This window comes from Lycium ferocissimum, chromosome 2 (assembly GCF_029784015.1).
Source record: "Lycium ferocissimum isolate CSIRO_LF1 chromosome 2, AGI_CSIRO_Lferr_CH_V1, whole genome shotgun sequence".
Classification (NCBI taxonomy): domain Eukaryota; kingdom Viridiplantae; phylum Streptophyta; class Magnoliopsida; order Solanales; family Solanaceae; genus Lycium; species Lycium ferocissimum.
Window position 1 is genome coordinate 55,039,958 of NC_081343.1, and position 13,503 is coordinate 55,053,460.

The window sequence follows — 13,503 nt, forward strand, 5'->3', positions numbered from 1 at the left end:
CATGATTAACCATTGTCCATTATTAATCATGTGGGATTTCGGAAGTTTGTTGCTAGTCTCCAACTGTTATTTAAAATGATGTCAAGGAACACAATCAAGAATGATATTTTGAAGATTTTTGACAATTTGAAATTAAAAAAACGTCTAAAGTTGTTGGAAAAACTCCCAAGTAGAATTGCAATAACAACTTATATGTGAACTTTAGACTACAATGAAAGAGGGTTTATGACTATTACAACACATTTTGTTGATGACTCGTGGAGGATTCAGAGTCATTTTTAAGGTTTGTCTATGTCCGACTCCACATGATAAGGATACTTTGCATAGTGCGTTGCTCAATTGTTTGTTAGAGTAGAATCTTGAGAGAAGAATATCAACAATTACAGTTTGTAATTGTATTTCAAACAATGTTATGATGAAAACTTTGTAAAAGGAATTTGTTTGTTGATGGTTGCATGTGCGTCACACCGCACACGTCTTGAATGTAATTGTGCAAAAAGGCTTAAATGTAATAACAAATAGTATTAGTAACGTGCGTGACAGTGCTTTATACTAGATATGTTTATCAAGTAGAATTGAAAGGAATGAAGAAGCTGCACGATTATAACATATCTTGCACAAAAAAGTTGAAAGTATGATTGTCCTACTCATTGGAACTCAACATCTTTAGTTTTTGAAAATAGCGATAGAGTACAAAAGAGTATTTCAGGAAAAACTTTACAATGGGTGCGACATGGTGTGTGAGGGAGTATTTTATTACAATTATATTGTGGGCTCCACCACTTTATGCTCTTCCTACTCTTCTTTTCTTCTTCCACGTTTTTTTGTCATTTCTCTCCCCTCTTTCCTATTTTTTCTCATTTTTTTTTTCATCAATTTTAAAACCATTTCTATTATACGCATATCAATTTTTTTAAAGATATTCTTCCGTTTTATTATTCAGATTTTCAATTTTTTCTTAAAAAATCAGTTAAACTCCGTACAAGTTTAAAAGAAAATAATTGGCACTCCAAAAAAAAAAAAAAAAAAAATGTAAAAATTGATAACCAAAAATGAATGTAGGATACTTTTAAAAGTGAAAACACCTTAGGAAATTTATTGGAATTCCATTTTTCCTTTTTCTTTTGGTATATAGTATGCAAAGTTGTTACATTCTGTACCCGAGAAATTCAAAGCTCTAAGTGTCATCAAAATAGACCCTGAATTTAGTTGTGTGCAAAAATCGGTTTAACCGATAAACTGAACCGAAAAAAAAAAGTTATTTGTTTAGCAATCTATTTGGTTAATGATTTTTTAAGTTTTATGGACTACCAACTCGATTTCAAATTTTAAGTTCTATTTGGCAACAAATTCTATTTGCATTAATTATAAAAGAAGTTATTAATTGTAGTTCAAAATATTACCTAATTTAATAATCTACTAATAATAATGATAATAATAATAATAATAATAATAATAATTAATAATAATCTATATAATAATAATAATAATGAACTCACGTAATATACTCATGCGATATTATCAACACATAGTAGTAGTATTTGTTAATAATAATAATGAAAATAATAATGAACTCACCTAATATACTCATACGATATTATCAACACATAGTAGTAGAGTTGTTAATAATCTATATTTATATATATAAAAGGAGAGTAGTCTAGTCTAGTTTAATACTAAGCCAAGTGGCGTAATATAAACAAGCCACTTGGCAACAAACTCTATTTGCATTAATTATAAAAGAAGTTATTAATTGTAGTTCAAAATATTACCTAATTTAATATTCTACTAATAATAATGATAATAATAATAATAATAATAATTAATAATAATCTATATAATAAGAATATAATAATAATAATAATAATAATGAACTCACGTAATATACTCATACGATATTATCAACACATAGTAGTAGTATTTGTTAATAATAATAATGAAAATAATAATGAACTCACCTAATATACTCATACGATATTATCAACGCATAGTAGTAGAGTTGTTAATAATATATATATATATATATATATATAAAGGAGAGTAGTCTAACTTAATATTAACCCAAGTGGTGTAATATGAATAAGCCACTTGGCAACAAATTCTATTTGCATTAATTATAAAAGAAGTTATTAATTGTAGTTCAAAATATTACGTAATTTAATAATCTACTAATAATAATAATACAACAAATTCTGTTTGCATTAATTATAAAAGAAGTTATTAATTGTAGTTCAAAATATTACCTAATTTAATAATCTAATAATAATACAACAAATTCTGTTTGCATTAATTATAAAAGAAGTTATTAATTGTAGTTCAAAATATTACCTAATTTAATAATCTACTAATCTTCTTCTTCTTCTTCTTCTTCTTCTATACTACTACTACTACTACTAATAATAATAATAATAATAATAACACAAAAAAGATTATTATTATTAGAAACACGAAGTTATTAATTTTAGTTTTTATTACTGTGTCAAACTAGAAACTAAAAACACGAAAAAGAATGACTGACTTCAAATCGAGGTTTCATATACTATATTCCATTTATATGTTTAACGCAATAATTTATGAATTTGTTATATTTAAGTCTGTTACAAACTTGAATAAATTGCAGATTGGTTTCTGTTCCTGGTGATAACTCGGAGAGGATAAGCCAAATTTCCACTCAACGTACATTTTCTATTTCAGACGAGTTAACTTCTGGCAATGTAGAGGTTAAGACTGTTGCGGAATTGGTTGAGTGTCTTAATGTGAGTACAATTTTTTTTTTGGTGATTTCAAATTATGAGCTCAGCAAAATCTACTCTTTGTATTATTTTTGTTATCTTCCTTTTTTTTATTTTTTTAAACATATGAAAGGAAGTTCTAGATTGCTGCCACTATCATTCTACTAGAACTTTAAAACCAGTGGTCATACATGGGTTGCAAGTGGTCATACATGGGTTGCAAGAGGTGCCCTAAAAAGTTCAAGAAATTGGGAATAAGTTTTATTGCAAAAAATGTGATCGATAGTTCTGTTGTTCATAGGTTTGATCATAATCATAAATATTCTAATTGATATATTAAACTGTAAATTCGAAGTTTGTATAGCAAAAAATAATTTCAGGTATAAGCTTCAAGTGCGAGTTATGGATGGCACCGGGTTTATTTCTCTGTTGCTTTGGGATCGTGAAGCAACAAAGCTCATAGGGAAGTCTGCGACTCAATTAAAAGGACAACTTGACGAGGTATATTATTTGTTTTGATTTAAATCTCCGTCGTATGTTTTACAATATCACTTTTGGTTTTAGACTGTTGATGCCGTTGATTATACCGAGTGCCAGTTATGGATGGCACCGGGTTTATTTCCCTGTTCTATTCAAATCTATGAGTTGACGATTGTGTCAGTAAGAATTCTATCATAGTTTCTGTACGGTCCTATCACTTTTATCAAGATGGCGATGAAAATGAAATAATCTCTACCACTATGCTCCAACAATTCTTTTATGTTGTTGCTATTATTTTTAGGGCCAATGTAGATAAGGAGGCACTTGAAAAGCTGCAATCTCAAAGAGGCGAGTAGATTTGAGGGTTTCGGGCTTTTCTCAGAACGTTCAAGATAGATGCATTTCATGAAGGCACATTTTTTTTTTTGAAGAATCAATATAATTCAGTACATAATATTGCATGCCAAGAAAATCACTATACAACTGCTTCTGCTCAAAGCCATTTACGTAGGCCCGAGCCTCCACAACATCATCCTCATAATGCTATGTCACGATTTTACAGATGGGCTCATTTGGTCTGGAAAAGAAGTCCCAACATTTTTCATTTATAAGCCCCCAGCCTGGACCTGTAGCTATTTGTTTGAGTCAATTCTGAATTATTGATAAGAGAACTCATAGTACGCAGATAGATATAGACATATGTTTTTGGTCCGATACTCTATTACTCTATGTTTTTGGTCCGATACTCTACTACTCTTTCTTTTAAGAGGCATATGAGTCCGCACAGTGGCTGGCGGGAGACGCGACTTCCCCGTTTATGTTTCTTCCTTAACTATATTATGCCATTGAATACATGCGACTGAAATCAATGCTGCATCTGATGGCATTATCTTTAGTATTAGAAACACACATTTGTCTTAGGACCATTTGAATGATAGACTTGATGTGTGTTTAGCAGCAGGTATTTTGAGTGCATTGATATTTTATCAGTTTCAAGGAGTTAGATTTAAAATTGATTAACAACTTGATGGACTTCATGTTATTTTGTCTGAATTGGTTGTCCGCGCATCGCGCGGGTTCGTATACTAGTTAATAGTAACATAAATTTCTATAATAGAATTCTTCTATCAAGGGTGTCTACTTGAACAAGAATCCATTCAAATCCAAATGATTTCCTCCTACTTTTTAGCCAAGTTAGCTCCTATAACGCTGAAGATTTTTTTCATCTTCCATATATTATGTCCAATATAACGTCTATATTCTATTGTCAAAATACATCAAGAAAAAGATTGATTTTTTCTTTATAACTTAAAAGGTTATAATTTGCATATTTAGTGTATAGTTTGGTATCATATTTATATATTTTTTTATACTAATAAATATACATTGTTTAATAGTATAATAATTATGTTTGTGTGTATATATGCGTTTGTGTTTATTTATGCATTCTATTTGGCACATAATCTCAGTATATTTTTGCAGAATAGGCAAAAAAATACATAAGATATAGTATAGCAACATACATTAAATATTTATAAAGTAATTTTGGTATATTAATTTTTTAATCAGAAATATTTTGACTTACTCTATGTATGTGCTACATTGTATACATTCTTATCATTTGTATACAGAAGCGAAGATGTCTTCACAATATGTATATCTGAAAGTTTGTCTATATCCAATTCTCAGAATGTATACATGGTGCTTCACAATTCCCATAACGTATACATAGTACTCTTCTCCATCGAATTCCTAGAATGTATACATGGTACTTTATATTATATATCAGAATGTATACATGGTACTTTATATTATGTATCAGAATGTATACATGGTACTTCGCAATATATGTGAGAATGTATACACAATACTTCATAGTATATATCAGTATGTGATGAAATATGAAAGATAGATAAAAATTTTGTTGTGATTTCATTGATCTTTGTACATGTATTTATACAAAAATTAAAGGAATCAAATTGTAACAAACCTATAAAGCTGTACTATTTCTATTTGCTAAGAAAAAGCTAGGAATGAAAATGACAGGAAACAAAATTATTTACAACTGTGCTTTGGCACAGAATAAAATAAAGGCCCAACACTTGTTCCCAATTAGACGGTGTACAATGCTTCATCAGAAAAATCATCTGATGCCCAAAATGATTCCACGTGCCTTATTTTGTGAATTCAAATTTTGTTTTTCCCTCTACTTCGTGTGTATCAACAAATACCACCGTCTTTTTCACTGTTTCCTATGTTTCCTCTTCCATCAGATAAGGACTTTGTAGAATCCTCCACCGTAGAATCCACCATTATAGAATCCATGCCAACCGTATGTATAGATGGTACTTCACAATATACGTATCAGAATGTATACATGGTAATTCACAATATATACCAGAATGTATATATGGTACTCTTCTTCTCCATCGAATTCTCTGAATGTATACACGGTACTTCACAATAATCATGATAGATTTTTGATTTTGATCGAAGAAATTTAAGAAGATGGAAGGAAAGAGAGCGAAAAAATGGATGAGATATACACACTAATGGAGAGATGGAAGAAATAAGAGAGAGATAGATAGAGAGAGAGAGAGAGAGAGAGAGAGATTTGAGAGATTTTAGAGGGATGAATAAGACAGTGAAGGAAATTGTGGGAGAGAAAATGGGAAATAAATATGTGGGGGCTGATTTATGGGTCATGTAGTACAATTAATGGCCATTTTGTGACAACTTATTAAAGTTTGGCTAGTATATGCCAATTAAGTTTAACACTTAGCACACCATGCCAAATTCTGAATTTATGTCTAGTGAGATATAAGTTCTTTCAGGGTGAAAATTATGCGGAGTATAACTTATGGGATGCTATGATGCAAAAATATAAATTCATGCTCCGTGAGAAGTTATTTGTTATGAGGGGTAAAATTAAGAGAAAAGGACATTGTGTGTCCAGTCAGCCAAACTAATCCCATATTTGATTAATATTTGGGCTTGATACCACAGGCTGTCCGGGCGACCCAAATTAATGCCAAAAAATGGCCGGCCAGCCCAACAGCCCAAGCGCTTAAAAAAAAGAAGACTTTTTGTGGCAATTAAAAAAGTCGCCACTAAATGTTAAATATCCCAAAACATGTATAATATGTGTATATTTAGTAAGAAATATCCCAAAATATGTATAATATGTGTATATTTAGTTAGTATATACAAGAATGATGCATTTTTATATACATATATTGAAATTATATATACACTTTATATACAAGAATGATACAGTTTGGTTATACATATCTTTGGAATTAATTATACACGCTATATATAAGAATGATGCAGTTTATATACATATGTTGGAATTAGTTATACACTTTATCTACAAGAATGATACAGTTTATATACATATGCTGGAATTAATCATACATTTATTATACATAAATTATACGTTAATTATACATTTATTATACACATATTATATAATAATGATATGATGTTTTTTTTTTTACATATACAATAGTGATACATATTATATACCACAATGATACGATTTCTATGATATATTTTTTATACGTATGATACACTTTCTATACAAGACTGATACAGTTTATATACACATGTTGGAATTATATATACACTTTCTATACAAAAATGATACATATTATATACAAAAACGATACAATTTTCTATTCTATAATACACATTATATACACAAATGATACATATTATATACAAAAATGATATATACCTTAGTGATTCATATTTATACAATTTCTATACATTACAGATAGGTACTGATACATATTTTTATATACAAATGATACATATTATATACAAGAATCGCCTCAGAGTTTTTTGGGATATTTCTTACTAAATATACATATAGTATACATGTTTTCGGATGTTTAACCTTTGGTGGCGACTTTTTTAATTGTCACTAAAAGCCTGATTTTTCTTTAGCAGCCCAAAAATCGCCACAACAAGTCCTTTTTTTTTTTAAAGCACCTGGGCTTTTAGTGGCGACGGATTTAGATCGTTTATGGACTTATTTTTAGGTTTGGGAATAAATGGGCGGCGTGCCACAAAAGAGGTGGCCATTTGTGCTTCCGATTTTAAAGACCCACACAAAAGGGCAAAATACATATATATATATAGTTTACAAAACGGACTAAGTTTTTTTAAGATATAACGGGAATACTTACAAGGCTATACAAAACCCGATTAGACGGCCAAAAACCCGTGTGCAAATACCGTTGGAGATATATTTATGGATTTTTTCTCCCCCCAATTTGGCCATTTGTGTCCATTAGTTTTCATTGAAAATTGAAGAGACAATTACAACGTTGATAAACACACAAAAAATAAGGGATACATAGAGTTCCCAAAAAAAAAAAAGGACGGGTATTTTCCTTTTTTTGTTCTTTATATTTTGTGGAAGAATACAATCGATTTAATAGAGGCGATTGATGCATCAATTTTACAAATTATCAATTATATTTGAAATCTTTAAAAATCATACGGCTTTATTAGTGTAACTAACATCAATAATGATACAACACGGTGGAAGATCGGACGCCGAGTGAATATATTTGAACGCAAATACTTTAATTGTTTTTTAAAAAAATTCGCATGAAAGAATTTGTATGAAAAGTTGTAGTTATAATAAGTAGATTAGTGTGGAATTGATTTTGTTACCTGGAAAAATTTGTACTATTTTTATGAATTTTGGTTGAAGTTGTATGAACTTCATATAAAGTAGATTCTTTAATTGTGGACCGATTTTGTTCGGGGGAAAAATTTGTCTATTGGAGTATGTATGGATTTTGGTTGAAAGTTGTATGAACTCCGTATACTAGGTAGATAATGTTTGATAATTTGTTCGGGGAAAAAATTGTCTATTGGAGTATGTACGGATTTTTGGTTGAAAGTTGTATGAAAGTATACTAGGTAGAGTGTGGAACTAATTTGGTGAAGGACAAATTTTGTCTATTTTAGTATGTATGAATTTTGGTTTAAAGTATAGCTCGACTTCGTGTAACGAGGTCGATATGTAGAATTCAAAATTGAAGGAATCCCGGGGTTCAAATTCGAACTATAATGGATTGATTTCTACAATTTTTGCTCCGGGATAGATACCAAAGTTTGATGATTAAATACATTGCTAGTGACCGATGCCCCCAGATCATACAGACGACATGGGTTTTGGGTATATTTAGATAAAGAGTACGGAATTTGATTCTTCGGTAGGTTTCCTTTATAAGGATAGTGAAATGGAGGGGGGGGGGGGGTTGAATTCCATAAAAAATTTGTAATTCCTTAATAAAAAGTATGCCGAGAGTCAATGTTCATACACGCGACCAAATTATTGAACGATTGATATTTTTTTAGTTTTGGATAGTTGTGAAAGCGGGGGTTCGAACTGAGGATAAAAGACACTCGCGCGAAAGCTCAAAGTTATGAATGCGAAGGGAAAAAATTAAAGACCAACAAATATGAGGGGCATAATTTAAAGACCACAAAAAAAATGTATGGTGCAAAATATTAAATCACATATAGAAAAGGGGGTATCCGTATAAAAAAAAATGCATCTTTCAATGTTTCGATGTACGCGAACGCTATCATCTCTATGCCCGGTCAATTGTTAGATTTTGCCCCTCAAAATGGCGGTTTTAATTATTGCCCTTCCGAGCAAAAACTAACATAGTAAAAAGACATTACTACCCCTAACCGTTACATATAAAACACAACAACTCAAATCCTATCTATCGTTAAGGAAACAACATCGTTCCCAAAACAAGCATTTTAATTATTCAAATCGTTGTTGCGAAGCGTCGTATTTCTCCATTGATTTTGTTGCTACAATATCGGCAAAAGGTACAAATCTTAATTCAACTCAATTTAACGATTTTATGGAGTTTAGATGGTTAATATTTAAAAAGATCATCTTCTACGATCCTGATTATTAAGAAAAGTATATACATATTGTATTATTTCGTATTGAACATTACGCACTATAAAATTATTCGAAGAAAATGAATCGATCTGATTTAATGCTTTGTTCGATTTTAACTACTTTATACCTTAATTAAATTAGTATACAATGCTTATTTACTTGAAATTGTAATTATAGTAAATTCAATTTAAACTATCAATGCTTATCGATTTAAACTTGAATTAAGGTAGAACTTGTGTGCAAATTTAGAACAAGTATGCCGGATGGACAGGCAAAAGTTCAATTTACAAAACAAGTAGATTATGCCGGTGGCAATGTTTTGAACCAATTTCATAATGGAATGTACTCAAATGAGAAGGCAAAAGTTCTGGTCTTACTGTAGAAGTATAAATTAGTCCAAGAATCGCATTATCTTCAAGAAACAAAAATTCATTATGCCGGAGGAGTAAAAGTTCAATTTACAAAAGAGTAGATATATGTTGTATGTTTAGTGTATAATGTTTTGAACGATTTCATAAAAAGTATGCGGAGAAGGCAAAAGTTCGGTTTATGTAGAAGTATAAATCAGTCCAGTTGTGTCTTCGAGTCAATCCTAATGTGGAATAAGCTGCATGAGCATTTGATTTTATTTGGATGAAGGTAGAGGAGGTTTTCATTTTTTAATTTTTTTTAACCAAAAACAATTCCGCATTATCATCAAGTAAAAAAAATTCATTACCACCGGAGGAGGCAAAAGTTCAATTTACAAAAGAGTAGAGTATGCGAAGGCCGTTAACGGCAATGTTTTGAACCAATTTCATAAAAGTATGAGAAGGCAAAAGTTCGTTTTTTTTTTTTTTTATGTAGTATATAAATCAGTCCAATTTTAGTAATAATAATGAATAATGATATGAGGTATTTGATTTTATTTGGATGAAGGTAGAGGAGGTTTTCATTTTTTTAATTTTTTTAACCAAAAACAATTTTTGCATTATCATCAAGAAAACAAAAATTCATTATGCGGGAGGAGGCAAAAGTTCAATTTACAAAGAGTAGATTATGCCGTTAACGGCAATGTTTTGAACTAATTTCATAACAAGTATCGGAGAAGGCAAAAGTTAGTTTATGTAGAAGATAAATTAGTCCAACTTATCTTGCATTATCATCAAGAAATAAAAATTCATTATTCGGAGGAGGCAAAAGTTCAATTTACAAAAAGTAGATATGCGCGTTATCTGAATCCAATTTCATAAAAAGTAGCCAATTGAGAAGGCAAAAGTTGGCTTATGTAAGTATAATACGGGAGTCAATCCTCTAATTGGAATAATCATTGTTGGTATGGGCGGGGTGCATTTGATTTTATTTGGATGAAGGTAGAGGAGGTTTTCTTTTTTTAATTTTTTTAACCAAAAACAATTCTTGCATTATCATCAAGAAACAAAAAGTGCTTATGTCGAAGGAGGCAAAAGTTCAATTTACGGGAGAGAGTATGCCGTTAACGGCATTGTTAGTTGATTGAACCACCTTAATAACAAGTATGCTCGAGACGGCAAAAGTGCAATTTACAAAGTAGTAGAGCATGCCGTTACGCAAAGTTAACAAACTTTCAAAAAAAAACAAGTATGCCATAAAAGGCAACATAAAATCCCTAACTTCATAAGTACCAAACTACCATCATCTTGTTTTTTCTAATTTCACGTGTACCCATTCCAAATGCCCGTCAATTGACTTGGCCGGTGTCTTTGGAATAACCTCTCTGCCTTACAAATCGTAATTCTCTTCACAGATCATCATTTTCTCTACTTACACCGCCCCCAAAGAGCCTCTTTAAAATCTATATCTCTTTTGATATCAGCAATTTCATGAGTAATTTGCAAATTTGCAATATTAGGATGGATTTGGTTATGAGGATGGGCATGTTCATGTGCTTGCCCGTGGCCACCATTAACATGTACAATATGTTGGTTTTGGTTCATTTTGTATGTGATTATATCTGGTTTTCAGAAGTAAAGTGTTTTTTTTTTTTTCCTCTTCAAAGTTGTGTTGGTTTATATAGAAGTATAAATTAGTCCATTTTAAATTGGAATAACTATTGCATGGATTTGATTTAAATTGGATAAAGACAGAGGAGGTTTTTCATTTTCATGAAAATAATGTGATGCAATTTCATTGGAATAAGCATATTGCGAAACGAAATATTCCGTTTTTGAAGATGATGATGGAATGTATGAGAAAGAATTTTTTTGTTTACAAAATGGTAGAGTATGCCGTTTTCGTGCATATTATGACATTACATACAAAATTCTCCGGGAAGACATAATAAGTAACTCAAATTTTCAAAACTAACAACTTAAATACATTTCATTTGGTTTTTTCTAAGTGAATCTCTCTTTATGCGGTGAAGTTTAACAAAAAAAAATGACACCAAGATGTATCTACGTAGCCTTCAACGGCAAATGGACGCGCTTTACAATTATGTTAATCATGAAACCAAGCTAATACTTGTCAATGATGGTGTAAATTTTCAACAATTCACTCGACGTATATTTGCGGGCATACACAACAATTATGTTTTTGGTTTTTTAAAACCAAAATTAAACTATAAATTTAAATGGAGTAGCGTATCGCAACTATTGACAAAAATAAAAAGAATTTTTCGTTTTTGTTTCCATTTTTATTTTTTTAAAAACAAATGTATTAATTGGAAATATCATACATATGTTTGTGACTTATTCGAGATGTAAAGGCCACTTTATAATTATCTTTTTCATTTTTTAGGAAAAACATTTAGAACTTCCATCTTAGAAGTAAGAAGGAAAGTAAAATCGTCAAAAAATGGCAAAAGTATGTTGGGTTAATTCGGACTACAAAAAGAGCACGTTTGAAAAAAGTGAAACTTCATTATATGTACAATTTAATGAAAGACCAATTTACATATACATCATTCGAAAAAGGGGAGACACAATAACATAACACTTGCCATAAATAACTACAAAAAAATCAATTCACTTTCCTAACTCTTAAAATTGTAGAATAACAAATGTGTTAAATACATCTTCAAATGATGTGAACTCAACCGTTTCTCTCTTAAATTCGGTTGCATTGGTGTAACCAAACACCAATTAGGATAACCATCATCTTCTTTGTTTTCATCTTCGCATCTCGGACGTTTTCTACTATCTTCAACGATGTCACCACCTTTGGTTTCAATCGCTACTTCATTTACATTTTGTGATGCTTCGTTAGAAGAAAACACATAATCTCCGCATTGAAAAGCATTATTAATTTGCATTTAAATTTCTTTAAGTGCTTCTTTTTTTGCATGTAAAATCATTTTCTTTCACAAATTCCTTTCAACCGAGAAAGAGTCGAGTTATTATCGACACGATTGACTTGATGAAGAAACATAAGGCGTAAGTTTTCATTTTCTAAAGCATATCGAGTACGAAAATGTGGAGACTATCTCATTTTTTGTAAACCTTGCTTTACAATATCCTCGCAAATCTTGGAACTTCGCACCTCATCATTCATGTCAATAACCCAAATCGGTTGTCTTTTGTCTTGGATGCACAAGCTTTACAAGATTTGTTTTCGCTATGCGATCGGAACTAAACTTTCAACACGATGCATCACAATATCAAATTTACTTTCCAAACCGTCAAGTCTACTTTCCAAACAAGTTCTTTTAGCACTTTCGGAAAATTTGCTACACATGACTTTGTTTCATCGGGATAAAAAGGTACACGAACTAAGCTATCTGACTTTTAATCGCACCAACAAAATTTTTATCCAATTCTTCGAAACGGCTATCCAAAGACTACAAAAACAACGAAAAAAAAAAAATTAAACAAAGAAGAAAAAAAAATGAGAATAAACAAAAACAACGAATGCGTACGCAAAGTATACATATATCATATTAACAAACTCAAAAATAAAAAAATAAAAAGCCATACGTTTACTTGATTGACAATTGTAGATCGTTCATCATCAAGTTGATTCTTCACACTAGACAAAACACATCGTATAACGTATCAATAAAACAACACATTACTTTTGATGTCATTAAATTAATGTTGAATAAGTATGCGGACAAGGCGAGTAACTTAAGACACGAAAATGAAAACGGGGGAAAACCCTCGGTAGAGGTTGGAACTCTAATATGAAAGGAGAAATGTATGCGGATAATTCATGATATTTAAGTTTGCAAAACCAAAAATATGCCTCGGTTGAGAATAAGAATGTGTTGGGCATAAACTTTCATTTCCAAAACCAAATCAGAACTTTGGTTAGTCGCAAAATGTGTTACCTAGTAAAATAAGTCTCAAAACGAGATGGCAAACTCTCTAGTAGGCACTCTTTCCGAAATAT